At 33.9% G+C, this 18,633-nt stretch overlaps 2 pseudogenes; one reads left to right on the top strand and one right to left on the bottom strand.

Annotated features, from left to right (window-relative positions):
* Positions 1-6,565: 6,565 nt before the first annotated feature.
* Positions 6,566-11,537, bottom strand: LOC127127410 (exosome complex exonuclease RRP46 homolog; annotated as a pseudogene).
* Positions 11,538-11,602: 65 nt separating this feature from the next.
* LOC127127411 (exosome complex exonuclease RRP46 homolog) lies at positions 11,603-16,965 on the top strand (annotated as a pseudogene).
* The last annotated feature ends 1,668 nt before the right edge of the window (positions 16,966-18,633 follow it).

The raw sequence follows: 18,633 nt of genomic DNA, 5'->3' as shown, positions 1-18,633 counted from the left end.
CGAGATATGTAGGCATAGGATGCGATGTCCTATCGAGCTCCCTTCTCTTAACCCCACCTGCGTTCCCCGTGTGTGTGTGTGATGTTTAGCAACCTTTTCTTTATTTTAGAACGTGGATCCCGTCGAGTACGACGGACGTGAGGGGTGCTAATACCTTCCCCTTACGTAACCGACTCCCTTACCCTTTCTCTTTGGTCGCGAGACCATGCTTTTTCCAGGTTTCTCTGAGCGTTTCCTTTCCCTATCTTGGGATAAATAACGCGCAGTGGCGGCTCTGTTTGTGTTTTTGTTTTAGCTCGCCGGTTGTTTTTTTCGCAGGATGCGACAGTTAGTCAGAATAAGAAAAGAGGAATAGGATATGACTCTGATGAAGCTGAGCAAATACCTTCTACAGATGATAAATCTAAATCTCCCTTTTCTTATCATTACACACATGCACAAATATAAAGTTATACTAATGCCAGAAAACCCAAAGTTTCCAGAAACTCTGGGAGAACTAATCATAAAGGACCCAAAAGATTCTGGGTACCAAAAGATAAAATAGTCTATGTTGCAGATATCCTATGTAGCAAAGTTAAGACACCAATCATGGTACCTGGGCTATGGATGCTCGCGACACATGATAGGAAGAAAGCATATGTTCCAAAGCCTAGAACTTAAAGAGGTTGACTTCATAGGTTTTGGAGGAAATCAGAAAGGAAGAATCAGAGGTTCCAGAATAATTGGTAATGGATCTCTTCCCTCTATTTCTGATGTTCTTTACGTAGAAGGATTAATGCATAACCTGTTATCCATAACTCAATTAAGTGATAACGGTTATGATATAATCTTCAATCAAAAAACGTGCAAAGCAATTAATCAGAATAATGGGACATTCCTTTTCACTGGCAAGAGGAAGAACAACATTTACAAAATTAATCTTTCAGATCTAAAAGATCAAAATGTAAAATGTTTAATGTATGTAAATGAAGAGGAATGGGTATGGCATAGACGCTTAGGTCACATTAGCATGAGGAGGATTTCTCAACTAAATAAACTCAAGTTAGTCAGAGGTCTGCCTAAGTTGAAGTTTTCTTCAGATGCTCTTTGTGAGGCATGCCAGAAAGGAAAATTTTCTAAAACAAATTTCAAAAATAAAAATGTTGTTTCTACCTCTAAGCCTCTGAAACTTCTTCACATTGACTTGTTTGGACCTGTTAAGACAACTTCAGTCAATGGTAAGAGGTATGGACTGGTCATCGTTGATAATTATAGTCACATGACATGGGTAAAGTTTCTAATACACAAGAATGAGTCACACTCTGTTTTTACTAGTTTCTGTTCAAAAGTGCAAAACGAATTTGACTCTAAAATCATCAGAGACAGAAGTGATCATGGTGGTGAATTTGAAGACAAACTTTTTGAAGAACTCTTTGATTCTAATGGAATATCCCATTATTTCTCCTATCCTAGAACTCCACAACAAAATGGGGTTGTAGAAAGGAAGAATATGACTCTTCAAGAAATGGCCAGAACCATGATCAATGAAACAAATGTGGCTAAGCACTTCTGGGCTGAAGCAGTAAATACAACTTATTATATTCAGAATAAAATCTCTATAAGACCTATTATGGAGAAGACTCCTTATGAACTGTGTAAGGAAAGAAAACCCAACATTTCTTATTTTCATTCTTTTGGATGTTCCTATTTTATCCTAAACACTAAAGATAATCTGAACAAGTTTGATTCAAAAGCACAAAAAGGTATTATGTTAGGATACTCAGAATGCTCTAAGGGCTATAGAGTACACAATACAGAAACTAAAATTGTGGAAGAATCAATACATGTCAAATTTAATGACAAGCTTGACTTTGAAAAGTCAAAGCTAGTTGAAAAACTTGCAGATTTGGAGATAACACTTGCAGGTTCTGAAGAAAAGACTAAAGAATATGAGGAAGCTGAAAGGGGAACACCAGAAGCAACTAAAACCTCAACTTCATAGAAAAGATCAGGAAATAGACTAAACGTTTATGAAGAGTTGATTATGGGAAATAAGGATGAACCTGTCATAACAAGGTCTACATTCAAAGTATATGAGGAAACCACTATGGGATTAATGTCTCTGATAAAGCCAACATCTTATGAAGAGGCACTTCAAGACAATAATAGATTCTGGCAATGAAAGAAGAACTTGATCAATTTGCAAAGAACGATGTTTGGGATCTTGTACCAAAGCCAAAAGGTACCCACATTATTGGAACCAAATGGGTGTACAAAAATAAACTAAATGAAATGGGAGAAGTAGTCAGAAACAAAGCACGACTAGTAGCACAAGATTATAGTCAACAATAAGGCATTGACTACAATGAAACCTTTACTCCAGTCGCCAGGTTAGAATCTATTCGTTTACTTGTACCATTCGTTGTAAATTATTCCATTAAACTGTATCATATGGATGTCAAGAGTGCATTTCTGAATGGATATATTTCTGGAGAAGTGAATGTTCATCAACCTCCGAGTTTTGAAAACTTAAAATATCCAGAACATGTTTTTAAATTGAAAAAGTCTTTGTATGGTCTAAAACAAGCTCCTAGAGCTTGGTATGAAAGACGAAACACTTTTCTTCTGGAAAATGATTTTATCATAGGCAAAGTTGACTATACAATCTTTTGTAAAAACATCAAAAATTACCTCATGATCTGTCAGATATATGTTGATGATATAATCTTTGGTTCTACTAACCCTTCTATTTGTTAAGAATTTTTTGAATTGATGCAAGTAGAATTTGAAATGAGTCTGATGCAAGAACTAAAATTCTTTTTGGGAATTCAAATCAACCAAGCTTCAGACGCTACATATGTATATCAAAGTAAATATATAAAAGACATTCTGAAGAATTTGAAATGTCAGAAAGTAAACCAGCAAAGACTTCCATGCATCCTACATGCATTCTGGAGAAATAAGATGTAAGTCAAAAGGTTTGTCAGAAGCTCTATTGTGGTATGATAGGCTCTCTTCTCTATCTGACAGCTACACGGCCAAATATTCTTTTCAGCATTTATCTTTGTGCCAAATTCTAGTCAGATCCAAGGGAATCTCATCTAACATATGTTAAGAGAATCCTAAGATATCTGAAAGGAACACCTAACCTTGGCTTGATGTATGAGAAAACATCAGAGTATAGGCTTTCTGGATATTGTGATGCAGATTATGCTGGAGACAGATTGGAACGAAAGAGTACATCTGGAAACTTTCAATTTCTGGGAGGAAACCTTATCTCTTTGGTTAGCAAAAGACAGTCAACCATAGCACTCTCTACTGCATAAGCATAATATATTTCAGCTTCATTATGCACTACTCATTTGCTCTAGATGAAGAATCAACTAGAGGACCTTTAGATATATGAGAGTAACATTCCTATCTTTTATGATAATACTGCTGCCATATGTTTAAGTAAGAACCTTATCCTGCACTCCAAAGCAAAACACATAGAAATTAAACATCATTTTTATCAGAGACTATGTTCAGAAAGGGGTAATAACTTTAAAATTCATAGATACAAACCACCAATGGGCTTATATCTTCATAAAACCCCTAGTTGAAGATAGATTCTCATTCATTCTGAAACATTTAAACATGGCAGATTGCCCAAAATGAGTCTAAAATTTGTGCTCCTTCTCTGAAGTGTCAAAATAGGCTCTAACTTAAAATCCTTCTAGCATCTGGGTCTGACTCTGATACCTCTACCAGTTAGAAGTAATCAGAATCAGAAATCTTCAGAATCAAAACATCTTGGTTTTCTTGAAGTCAGATATATCAACATGTGGCCTCTCTTGCGTTTGACCTTGGATCTTCTAGACAACTGTCTAGCATAGAACTCAAGAGCCAGACTATTGAGATCTCCTCGAGAAGTGTGCATATTTTTGGGATTAAACATCCATCATTAGCTGAAATTAACTTCCCCGTCGCGTATCAACTTAATTTCCATGCTCATTAATGTATGATGTTTACTATTCCCATTAAATGATGTCGTTTTGCATGTTAACCTTGTGTATATATAATTGTCACAACTCCCACTCTCACACTTTTTTACTCACAATCCAACACAAACCTTTGTTACCAACTATCTCCAAAGTTCTTCAGTGTTCTTCACTTGTTCTTCATCTTCTTCATGGATTCACAACAACAACAAGTGTACAACTTCTCACAACAAATGGAATCAACTGAACAACATACAAATGCTTCCCAGCAAACCACCAGCGTACCTGCTAAAACATCAACTACAGTCTACAAGGAACCACACATTCTTAATCGTCCAGCTCACATCCATCTTGCAATTCCTTTTGATAAACTGGAAGTTCTGTGTGAACCTCTTTTGGATTTCAAGAACATGAAACGTAATGGTATTGATCTCAGAGAGGAACTAAGAAAACAAGGCTGGGAAAACTACTTTCAGAGACTCTATGGTCTCATCTACACCTTTCTGGTCAAGGAGTTCTAGAGATTCGCAGATTGCGATGACCATTGCATCGTCTCACACGTTCTGAGGGGTGAAGATGGTTATTACTGAGAAATCAATTGCAAAACTTCTGAACATGGAGAAGAATGGGGGAAGAAGAATCTACAACATCAACCCTAGGGCACGGTACATGTCCCAGGAGATTATTCCCACCATCTTCAAGCAAAGCGCATAAGGCAAATCCTCTAAGAACAAGGAACTTCACCAGAATCTGAGAGTCTGGCTGAAGATCATTCTGGGTACCATTCATCACCTCCCAACGTCAAATTCGTCAAATTACATCAACACTGACCAGAAATGCATCCTTTACTGCCTCCACAAAGGACTCAAGCTGAATTTGCCTTCCCTACTGTTCAAGTATCTGAGGGATTCCGTCTGGGACACCAAAAATCACATGAAGCCCATAAACTACATTCTTATGGGAAGGCTCATCTCTGATGTTCTGATAGAAAGTGGATTAGTGGATCATCTGATATCCTATAATCTGATGGAAGATGTGACGGTAGACACCGACAAGCCTCTGAACTCAAGAAATATGAAGAGCATGGGCATCATTGAGAGAGTTCTGGTCAAGCCAACTCTGGACACCTCCTGGGAAGCTCTGAAGGATCAGAGGAAGATACCCAATGGTCTATATCTGTTCTCTAAGATAGATCTCCTAGAATGCATCGCCCATTATCTGCAGGACTTAGCAAATCAAGGGATAGACATCTCTGACTTCTCGGTGGATTTGATACCTGAACATCCACCTAACTTCATGAAGAGTATGCGAGAGCCTTCTGAAAGAAAGTCAAAGAAGAAGACTCTGAAGTTAGGAGAACCATCTGAAACCAGACCGCCTGTGCCTCTGGTCTCCTCCTCCCCAAGTAAGTCAGTTCCATCTGATACTCTCTTATACTTTAATTTAAAGCAATTATCTTCCTCCCTTCATCAACCATCCCCCATCTACACAAACTCTGAACCTACAACATCCACCAAAATCCCTCTGAATCTCATACCTCTAACCCATCATTACCTACCCTTTAATCTTTTAATCTCACCTCTACAACAATCCCCGTCTTTTAGGTCTTACTCTTTAATGCATCCATATCTATATATATATATATATATATATATATATATATATATATATATATATATATATATATATATATATATATATATATATATATATATATATATATATATATATATATATATATATATGTACATATATATATGTATGTACATATATATATATATATATGTACATATATATATATATATATATATATATATATATATATATATATATATATATATATATATATATAATAAACAGGTTCATTGTGTGTGATAACTCATTATAAAAAGAAATATAATATTTTTTTACAAAATATTCTCCAGCCTTTTCTACTTCGTATTGATTCTATATTAAGTTACTTATTTTTATTATGTTTTATATTATTTATTTATAATGTTTTGTTTCAAAGATCTGAAATATATTTATGAAAATATAATATTGGAAATGCAATAATTTTAAATTTGTTTCAAAGTTTTAAAATTATTGTCAAATATTTTTTATTTTGAGGAATGTTGTTTCACATAGTTATTTTCATATTTATTCTCAGAATGAGAATCAAACATATATGAATAAATTTCAAGTAATTATAATTTGTCATTAGCATTCACTTATATTTATATTTTTATTTTATAATTTAAAATTAATTAAAATTTATAAATATTAAATACAAGTTTTTTGTCAAATACATATAGAAAAATATTATTCTTTTAAATGTAAAGTCTGACTCATGCATGCCGTGAATCTCTTTTTAAATATTTAGATAGTATATATGATGTAAACTACTACGAATAACTCAAAATATCTATAAACCATTTTGTTATTTGAATTATTGCCACTGTTCTATTTATGCAGCAAATCAAAGCACAAAAAATACTAGCTCCATCACAGTAGCTAATGATGAGATAATGAAAGAACAGTTTGACTCTGGCAATTTTATAATCATACATAAATTATCATCTTACTCATTGTAATAGCAACTTCGTTATGGTGTAGAACTACAAAACTAATCAGAAATTTAGATAGTTAGCAGGCATGGAACGGAGCAAATATGTCACAATTGTCCTACATCTTCTTCAAAATTGGATACAAGTAAGCTACATTCAAAATGTTCGTAAATCATCCAGCTTTGGATGCGGATAGATTTTGGCTCTATGTTCTTCCTAAAAAAATTCAGACAACCTTTGAGTTGTGGCCCTCGTTCTAGGCAATGAAGATAATTATCCACTAAAAGAAAATTAAATAGAAAATTAATTATTATATCCAATATTAGAAAGTTAAACAGAATCTCTGGAATCATTGGAATCATGTGCTAGAGAGTTAGGCCAGTGCTGGGAAAAATGGAAACAGAGGGAACACTAGGCATCAAAATTTCAACTCAAGCATTAACTTTCATTTTAAGGAAGTGTAGCAGAATAGCTGACATAGCACCGTGTGTAACAGATGTGATGATTCCGTGTGCCATGGGATCACTGCCCACTTGCAATGATTTCTCTGGTACGACAGTAACAGTTGTATTTGGAAAAACTAAATACGCAAATGCTTTTGCTTTCTGCCAGAAAACAAAAACGCATTGAATTAGAATGGCGCACAAGCTACATGGGATCAAGGTTTCCAATAAATGAATTTGTTTATACAACTGGGACTTGAAGATATAAACAACTGTACCACGATTATGGGCGATTTATACATAATAGAACACCAATTCACATAAAAATTTCAATTTCAAACTCCATAATAATTTTTTATCAAAACAAACTCCATAACACAACAATCAAAGTAGCATAAGAAACAAGGGAATAAATTAACATTTTTAGAGAATATGGATATAAAAACAACAGTAAACCAGAGCACTCACAAACAATAATACATAGAGGTGTGAGTAACACAAGTAGTAAGCACTCACAACACATTGAATAGAGCAACAAATTGAAAGATCAACACAAATAAGCAGAGCAAAAGAACAGAACACAGCATAAAGAGCAAAGCAGAAAACTTAAAACAAACCATAGGAATGAACGTGAGGCTGCGAGAAACACACTGTTCATATGAGATTTCTAACTTCTAAAAGAAAAGGAAGTGATAACAAAGGTCCTCTAGCTTCTTTTAAGGCTTTTTTTTGCTAAAACGAGGCCCAACATGTTTTGGGATTTTTTCTTCAAAATCATACCAAACTTGTAAACTTGCCTCAGACTCGCGAATATGTCCGAGTTTGTATGAGCCTATCCATGTTCGACTGAGTCCACCACGAAAACAAATCTAAGTGCGAGTCAACTCGTTTTAGCCTCCTAGACTTTGAGTCTACAAGTTGAATCACTCGCGAGTCTGACAACTATGGTTGCACTAAACCATACATTGTCTATTGGATGCATATTCTACCCCAAAAATTCAATTAGTTAGTTTCATTTACACAGCTGAATTTTGGTTTAACTTTCAATATTTTGATTGTAGGAGTATTATAGACATGATCAAGAGAGACTTCACGGTAAATAATCATGCAATTATCCAACTCAATTAAGAAGCCAACTATTTATGCAAAACTGTGTCACTAGGGCAGTTTTATTTTTATACCAAACAAAAACTACAAAAATGGATAAGTACTAATGAGCTCAGGATTTTAAATCGGGAGAACGTAGAATATAGAGCCATGATGTTACATGTCAAAAGCATAATCTCATCACAACAACAACAACCAACCAACCAAGCCTTATCCCACTAAATGCGGCTACATGGATCACAAAGGAAGGAAAACTCGTCGCCCGGTAAAGGAAGAACTCGAAGCTGCAGCTTATCACACAACTGAGTCAAGTAGATGTTAGAATAATAAGAATCTTAAGTACAATGCCCCACACAAAGACACCCACCATGAACTCAATCAACCCTGATTTCCCATCAGCATGTATGATAAAACCCACTCATCTATATCAAGATTTCCCGCAAAATCAGAAAGGGGGACTAATATTGTGGAATAGTAATACTAATTGTAAGATTACACAAAATTCATAAGTAAGACAGAAAACCTTAAATCAATTGAAATACTCATGTAAGCATATAGCTGCATAATAGCATAAGAAAGTCAATAAGTAAAGGCACGCAAATTCATAACTCATTAACAGGGGTAGGAGATCAGAATCGCAGAAACGCTTCCAAAGATCGTAGATTATATGACTCAATAATTAACAGGGGAGATCCCACTCCACCCGATTCCATCAGGATCTTAACTACCATGCCCTTGGTTCATGCACCAACCCCAAAATCATGACATAATTTCAACTATAGATACAACTGCACGCGTAGAATTAAAAATCCTATGGCAAAGAAAGAACAGTGTTTCACCACTTTACAGAAAATTAGGTCATCACAGCCATCAAGAAAATAAAACTGAATGGAAGCATCCAGGTTTTGAAGTAAGCTCCTTGCCTTCAGTGATGACAAGCATCCAGAGCCAAACATGAGAATTTGGTGGAGGAAACTGTTTTGTTTAAATAGATGCACTAGATAAGGATATGGGTGTGGTTTGGTGGGGGAAACTGTACTGTTTAAATAGATGCCCTAGTGTTAACAATGTTATGCGATAAAAAACAAATGCAAGATTCTTTACGTTTCTTGGTAAAAGCAGTTAAGTTAATCAAACCTCAACGGATGTAAAAGGAGCTAGCTTTACTTACAACATCAACGAGAACCATACAACAGATACGGTGACATATATATAGTTCAGTTCGGGAAAGGGTTGTTATGAACTTATGACAGCAATTACGGAAGAAAGATAAATAAATATATATATATATATATATATATATTTCCATCATTATCCACTGGGTATTTAGAATACTTCATCATAAATGTGGTGAATGCAGACCAAACTTTGTTTAACTAAAATGAGGTGAAAATAAAAATTGCTTTAAAATGGACCAAAAATCAATATACGAACCTTCTCTTCTTGTTTGGAAGGGTCCAATATAATACTGTTATTATCTGTTACACAACAACATATTGCAACTGCAGAAATAAGAAGAGAATTTTATTATTTCTTAACAAAATGAAATCTTAGAAGTAACCAAAAAACAATAACCAACAACTCTCTACTACCAGCAAGATGTCTTAGGGGTATTCCGGCATCAACGAGTGCAGCACATGCTGCGTTTATTGCACATGGAAGAAGCTAAATATTAAGTCAAGAAAAAGAAGCAAATGATCTAGAAGCATATTTATTAAATGTATCAATCTCATTGGGCATCCACTCTTCATGATTAAAAAAAATAAAAAAACTCACTATAGTGAGTAAACAAGATGGTATTAATGGTAAACCTATTTTGTTTCTTCACATTCCTAAAAAAAAGTAGAACATAGAACTTGCCTCTGAATTCAATCGCTTTAACACCTCTCTTCAATGCCAATCACTGATTAGTCATTTCAATAATTGGACATTGAGTCTTAGGTTAGAAAATAGCAAAAGAGAAATAACAGTAGAAATTTGGGGAATATACAAAATATATCCATTTCCTCCATCCAATTGAAAAACATTTAAATTTGAGCAGAAACTCCTAAGGAACAAATATCACACCAATTGAAATTCAAATCATAACTAGTAGAATTGAAGATTTTCCAAACAAAAAAAGAAAGTTAACGAAAACAATTACCACTACATAGATCATATATTAGAAGTGAATGTTTAAATAGGATACAGCACCATCATCATGGACAACCTGCATTAGACAGAAGGAATGTTCATGTTGACTCACAAAACATAACAAGCGAGGTAACAAATAAAATATTCTTAACTTGAAGTAGTTTGTGTTTATAATTAAGAGGGACTGAAAAACTTGCCTGGACTATAACAGAAGTGGTGGTGTTGGGATATATGGTACGAATACAGATGCTTTCCAAGGTTTTCTTCAATATCATTTCATACTCCCTCTCGGCTTGACCAGCCCTGTACTAGGCTTCCAAATAACTTCAATGGAAGCTTTTTCGGGATTTTCGTTCTTCTTGGCTCCGAGTTTGGTTTCGCCTTGAGCCCATGTGGCTGAGCCATGGGGTCGGTGGAGGACGGAATGAGAGCAAGCTAGGGGCCTCAGTTGATTGGGTGTCCTTCCGTCAGGTCTGTCGATCTCCATAAAATTGATACAAATAAAACCACTCTTCCTTCTTAACTCACTCAACTGAGCACAAGAAAAAAACTGCAGTATTGACAATAAACCCAGAATTTATTCAAAACCTAAGCAAAAAAACCTAAGTTCAGTCTTCATCAGTTAAACTCGATCAAAATTATTCAAAAGATAAAGAAACTAATTAACTTCTCCTTAATCACATTAGCAATAAACCCTATGCCATCAATGTTTCAGTAAATAAGGGAATATTGAGGAAAGAAATTGAAAAAGTAGAAAAGAACTCAAAGTGATGTGAGATACCTGTGACTCTGGGTAGGAACGGCGGTGAAGTGTGTGAGAGAGACGGCGCAGGAGCGGCGGAGAGAGAGGCGGAGGGCGAAAGAGAGTTCGGCTGTCGTTAGTATGTTCGTTTTCCGTCTAATTAATTTGTTTGGTTTGAGAGCGAAATCGAAGAGAGTGATAAAAGTGTGGGACCCATCTCCAATTTCCATCTTAGGGGAGAGATGAGATATCTATGAAATTACGTGATTGTCCTTTGTGTCAATATGTATTTTTATTAATAATTTTGTTATTTTTTCACTTGAATCATGTATTACACCCTATGAACAGAATACTTCTACTATTTAAAATAATAAAATATGACCATCACTTTTTGGTTAGAGGTTAAAGTAAAATTCAATCCAAAGATACATTTAACCTTTCCCTCTTTTTTCAACATTATCATCTCTCTGTCCTCTTTTCATATCTCATCTCTGACACATCTCCCCCTCCTTTACAACACATCCTAAATCTAAACAAAGGACAAAATAGTAAAAACAACAAAACAATATCCCAAATCAAAATCCTCAATTACCCTAAATATCCTAACAAAACTCGACAAGTCAATACACAAAAAAGAAATTCCCACCTTTAAAAAAAAACATTAAAAAAAACATCCTTACCCATTATTCTCCCACATAAAACTTCTTCACCACAACACAAAACAAACACACAAAAAAATGGAACAAGAACCATTAATCTACAACCTCCCACACGACACACTTCTCAAAATCTTCTCCACTTTACCCCTCCGTCAAATCATTCTCTGCCGTTCCCTTTCCAAATTCTTCAACCACCTACTCACCACACCAACCTTCCTCCACCACATCTCCGCCACTCTTCCATCACTCAACCTCCTTGCCCTCCGCCACCACAACCACCACAACCCCTCCACCGTCCACCTCTTCGATCCAGACCTAAATCAATGGCTTCAATTTCCTCTTAATTTTCTCCCTTTCTCTAATCCTCTCCCTGTCGCTTCCTCTCATGGACTCGTTTAACTTTGGGATGGTCATATTTTATTATTTTAAATAGTAGTAGTACTCTGTTCATAGAGGGTAATGTATGATTCAAGTGAAAAAATAACAAAATTATTAATAAAAATAAGTAAGGACAATCACGTAATTTCATAGATATTTCATCTCTCTCCACTAGGTCCCACACTTTTATCACTCTCTTCGATTTCGCTCTCAAACCAAACAAATTAGACGCAAAACGAACCTACTAACCACAACCGAAGTCTCTTTCGCCCTCCGCCTCTCTCTCCCCGCCGCTCCCGCGCCGTCGCTCTCTCACACACACTTGCACCGCCGTTCCTACCCAGAGTCACAGGTATCTCACATCACTTTCCGTTCTTTTTTACTTTTTCAATTTCTTTCCTCAATATTCCCTTATTTACTGAAACATTGATGGCATAGGGTTTATTGTTAATGTGATTAAGGAGAAGTTAATTAGTTTCTTTATCTTTTGAATAATTTTGATCGAGTTTAACCGATGAAGACTGAACTTAGGTTTTTTTGCTTAGGTTTTGAATAAATTCTGGGTTTATTGTCAATACTGCAGTTTTTTCTTGTGCTCAGTTGAGTGAGTTCAGAAGGAAGAGTGGTTTTATTTGTATCAATTTTATGGAGATCGACAGACCTGACGGAAGGACACCCAATCAACTGAGGCCCCTAGCTTGCTCTCATTCCGTCCTCCACCGACCCCATGGCTCAGCCACATGGGCTCAAGGCGAAACCAAACTCTTTGCCGCAGTTTACGGACCTAAAGCCGGAGCCAAGAAGAACGAAAATCCAGAAAAAGCTTCCATTGAAGTTATTTGGAAGCCTAGTACAGGGCAGGTTGGTCAAGCCGAGGGAGTATGAAATGATATTGAAGAAAACCTTGGAAAGCATCTGTATTCTTACCATATATCCCAACACCACCACTTCTGTTATAGTCCAGGCAAGTTTTTCAGTCCCTCTTAATTATAAACACAAACTACTTCAAGTTAAGAATATTTTATTTGTTACCTAGCTTGTTATGTTTTGTGAGTCAACATGAACATTCCTTCTGTCTAATGCAGGTTATCCTATTTAAACATTCACTTCTAATATATGATCTATGTAGCGGTAATTGTTTTCGTTAACTTTCTTATTTTTGTTTGGAAAATCTTCAATTCTACTGGTTATGATTTGAATTTCAATTCGTGTGATATTTGTTCCTTAGGATTGTAGTTTCTGCTCAAATTTAAATGTTTTTCAATTGGATGGAGGAAATGGATATATTTTGTATATTCCCCAAATTTCTACTGTTATTTCTCTTTTGCTATTTTCTAACCTAAGACTCAATGTCCAATTATTGAAATGACTAATGAGTGATTGGCATTGAAGAGAGGTGTTAAAGCGATTGAATTCAGAGGCAAGTTCTATGTTCTACTTCAATGTCCAATTATTGAAATGACTAATGAGTGATTGGCATTGAAGAGAGGTGTTAAAGCGATTGAATTCAGAGGCAAGTTCTATGTTCTACTTTTTTTTTAGGAATGTGAAGAAACAAAATAGGTTTACCATTAATACCATCTTGTTTACTCACTATAGTGAGTTTTTTTATTTTTTTTAATCATGAAGAGTGGATGCCCAATGAGATTGATACATTTAATAAATATGCTTCTAGATCATTTGCTTCTTTTTCTTGACTTAATATTTAGCTTCTTCCATGTGCAATAAACGCAGCATGTGCTGCACTCGTTGATGCCGGAATACCCCTAAGACATCTTGCTGGTAGTAGAGAGTTGTTGGTTATTGTTTTTTGGTTACTTCTAAGATTTCATTTTGTTAAGAAATAATAAAATTCTCTTCTTATTTCTGCAGTTGCAATATGTTGTTGTGTAACAGATAATAACAGTATTATATTGGACCCTTCCAAACAAGAAGAGAAGGTTCGTATATTGATTTTTGGTCCATTTTAAAGCAATTTTTATTTTCACCTCATTTTAGTTAAACAAAGTTTGGTCTGCATTCACCACATTTATGATGAAGTATTCTAAATACCCGGTGGATAATGATGGAAATATATATATATATATATATATATATATATATATATATATATATATATATATATATATATATATATATATATATTTATTTATCTTTCTTCCGTAATTGCTGTCATAAGTTCATAACAACCCTTTCCCGAACTGAACTATATATATGTCACCGTATCTGTTGTATGGTTCTCGTTGATGTTGTAAGTAAAGCTAGCTCCTTTTACATCCGTTGAGGTTTGATTAACTTAACTGCTTTTACCAAGAAACGTAAAGAATCTTGCATTTGTTTTTTATCGCATAACATTGTTAACACTAGGGCATCTATTTAAACAGTACAGTTTCCCCCACCAAACCACACCCATATCCTTATCTAGTGCATCTATTTAAACAAAACAGTTTCCTCCACCAAATTCTCATGTTTGGCTCTGGATGCTTGTCATCACTGAAGGCAAGGAGCTTACTTCAAAACCTGGATGCTTCCATTCAGTTTTATTTTCTTGATGGCTGTGATGACCTAATTTTCTGTAAAGTGGTGAAACACTGTTCTTTCTTTGCCATAGGATTTTTAATTCTACGCGTGCAGTTGTATCTATAGTTGAAATTATGTCATGATTTTGGGGTTGGTGCATGAACCAAGAGCATGGTAGTTAAGATCCTGATGGAATCGGGTGGAGTGGGATCTCCCCTATTAATTATCGAGTCATATAATCTACGATCTTTGGAAGCGTTTCTGCGATTCTGATCTCCTGCCCCTGTTAATGAGTTGTGAATTTGTTACTTATTGACTTTCTTATGCTATTATGCAGCTATATGCTTACATGAGTATTTCAATTGATTTAAGGTTTTCTGTCTTACTTATGAATTTTGTGTAATCTTACCATTAGTATTACTATTCCACAATATTAATCCCCCTTTCTGATTTTGCGTGAAATCTTGATATAGATGAGTGGGTTTTATCATACATGCGGACGGGAAATCAGGGTTGATTGAGTTCATGGTGGGTGTCTCTGTGTGGAGCATTGTACTAAAGATTCTTATTATTCTAACATCTACTTGAGTCAGTTGTGTGATAAGCTGCAGCTTCGAGTTCTTCCTTTACCGCGCGACGAGTTATATTTTCCTTCTTTTGTGATCCATGTAGCCGCATTTAGTGGGATAAGGCTTGGTTGGTTGGTTGTTGTTGTTGTGATGAGATTATGCTTTTGACATGTAACATCATGGCTCTATATTCTACGTTCTCCTGATTTAAAATACTGAGCTCATTAGTACTTATCCATTTTTGTAGTTTTTGTTTGGTATAAAAATAAAACTGCCCTAGTGACACAGTTTTGCAGCATAAATAGTTGGGGTAGAATATGCATCCAATAGACAATGTATGGTTTAGTGCAACCATAGTTGTCAGACTCGCGAGTGAGTCAACTTGTAGACTCAAAGTCTAGGAGGCTAAAACGAGTTGACTCGCACTTAGATTCGTTTTCGTGGTGGACTCAGTCGAACATGGATAGGCTCATACAAACTCGGACATATTCGCGAGTCTGAGGCAAGTTTACAAGTTTGGTATGATTTTGAAGAAAAAATCCCAAAACATGTTGGGCCTCGTTTCAGCAAAAAAGCCTTAAAAGAAGCTAGAGGACCTTTGTTATCACTTCCTTTTCTTTTAGAAGTTAGAAATCTCATATGAACAACAAATCTTTCTCCCCACCCCCACCCCCGTCTTGCATTCACAATGCACATTTCTTGTCATCTCTAGTTCGCACCGCAATTTCTTGTTGTTTCGCGCATGCACTTGTGTGTTTCTTGCAGCCTCACGTTCATTCCTATGGTTTGTTTTAAGTTTTCTGCTTTGCTCTTTATGCTGTGCTGTGTTCTGTTCTTTTGCTCTGCTTATTTGTGTTGATCTTTCAATTTGTTGCTCTATTCAATGTGTTGTGAGTGCTTACTGCTTGTGTTACTCACACCTCTATGTATTATTGTTTGTGAGTGCTCTGGTTTACTGTTGTTTTTATATCCATATTCTCTAAAAATGTTAATTTATTCCCTTGTTTCTTATGCTACTTTGATTGTTGTGTTATGGAGTTTGTTTTGATAAAAAATTATTATGGAGTTTGAAATTGAAATTTTTATGTGAATTGGCGTTCTATTATGTATAAATCGCTCATAATCGTGGTATAGTTGTTTATATCTTCAAGTCTCAGTTGTATAAACAAATTCATTTATTGGAAACCTTGATCCCATGTAGCTTGTGCGCCATTCTAATTCAATGCGTTTTTGTTTTCTGGCAGAAAGCGAAAGCATTTGCATATTTAGTTTTTCCAAATACAACTGTTACTGTCGTACCAGAGAAATCATTGCAAGTTGGCAGTGATCCCACGGCACACGGAATCATCACATCTGTTACACACGGTGCTATGTCAGGTATTCTGTTACACTTCCTTCAAATGAAAGTTAATGCTTGAGTTGAAATTTTGATGCCTAGTGTTCCCTATGTTTCCATTTCATTTTTCCAGCACTGGCCTAACTCTCTAACTCTCTAGCACATGATTCCAGAGATTCTGTTTAACTTTCTAATATTGGATATAATAATTAATTTTCTATTTAATTTTCTTTTAGTGGATAATTATCTTCATTGCCTAGAACGTGGGCGTGCCACAACTCAAAGGTTGTCTGAATTTTTGAGGAAGAACATAGAGCCAAAATCTATCCGCGAGGCATCCAAAGCTGGATGATTTACGAATATTTTGAATGTAGCTTACTTGTATCCAATTTTTCCCTTACAAGGGTTGAAGAAGATGGAATCTTTTGTAGGACAATTTTTGCGACATATTTGCTCCGTTCCATGCCTGCTAACTATCTAAATTTCTGATTAGTTTTGTAGTTCTACAACATAACGAAGTTGCTATTACAATGAGTAAGATGATAATTTATGTATGATTATAAAATTGCCAGAGTCAAACTGTTCTTTCATGATCTCATCATTAGCTAATGTGATGGAGCTAGTATTTTTTGTGCTTTGATTTGCTGCATAATTCTGCAGAGAACAGAGGCAATAATCAATCTACTGGTGTACACCAGAGAACAGAGGCAATAATCAATCTACTGGTGTACACCTTTGGAGCTTGTGTTTTACCTCATGTAATCAATTTTGATTGCATTTTGCATTAAATATAGTATTTTAGGTATGGGATTAATCACTATACACTGACACCGTCAGTGTATAGTAATTATTTTAGATTCATCACTATCATCGGTTTGCATTATTTTAGATTTTTAAACTAAAAGTCAAACTTATTTTAATATCTAACGTATAACATTAATTGATGGTGTAAAATCCTTTTACACCGTCAGTGTATTTCAATTAAATTCAAAAAAATAATTCAAATAACAAAATGGTTTATAGATATTTTGAGTTATTCGTAGTAGTTTACATCATATATACTCAGAGATGATTATACTATCTAAATATTTAAAAAGAGATTCTCGGCATTCATGAGTAAGACTTTACATTTAAAAGAATAATATTTTTCTATATGTATTTGACAAAAAACTTGTATTTAATATTTATAAATTTTAATTAATTTTAAATTATAAAATAAGAATAAAAATATAAGTGAATGCTAATGAAAAATTATAATTACTTGAAATTATTCATATATGTTTGATTCCCATTCTGAGAATAAATATGAAAATAACTATGTGAAACAACATTCCTCAAAATAAAAAATATTTGACAATAATTTTAAAACTTTGAAACAAATTTAAAATTATTGCATTTCCAATATTATATTTTCATAAATATATTTCAGATCTTTGAAACAAAACATTATAAATAAATAAATAAATAATATAAAACATAATAAAAGTAAGTTACTTACCTATAGAATCAATCCGAGGTAGAAAAGGCTGGAGAATATTTTATAAAAAAATATTATATTCTTTTTTATAATGAGTTATCACACACAATGAACCTGTCTATTGTCACATAATATTTATTTTGTTTTATTTGAATGTTGCGAGTAGTTATGCAATTGTCATGTATATTTGCAATTTTTAAGTTTAATATGATATTTTTTAAATAAAAAGTATCACATAATATTTATTTTGTAATATTTTTCTATAATATTTTTCTATACGAATGATGCAAGTAGTTATGCAATTGTCATATATATTTTCAAGTTCTAAGTTTAATATGGTATTTTTTTTAAATATAAAAATATCATATTAAAAACATAATAGAATCGTGGAGTTAGTTTAGACAATTTAATATAAAAATTTATCTTAGTTGAATTTTTTTATCTTAAACATTGTTTAGTTGGTCTTTTAGCTTTTGGATCTTTATATTACTATCCAATATATATATATATATATATATATATATATATATATATATATATATATATATATATATATATATATATATATATATATATATATATATATATATATATATATATATATATATATATATATATATATATATATATATATATATATATATATATATATATATATATATATATATATATATATATATATATATATATATATATATATATATATATATATATATATATATATATATATATATATATATATATATATATATATATATATATAT

The sequence above is a fragment of the Lathyrus oleraceus genome, chromosome 3 (assembly GCF_024323335.1).
Source record: "Lathyrus oleraceus cultivar Zhongwan6 chromosome 3, CAAS_Psat_ZW6_1.0, whole genome shotgun sequence".
NCBI classification, from domain to species: domain Eukaryota; kingdom Viridiplantae; phylum Streptophyta; class Magnoliopsida; order Fabales; family Fabaceae; genus Lathyrus; species Lathyrus oleraceus.
This window is presented reverse-complemented; position numbering and strand designations above follow the sequence as displayed.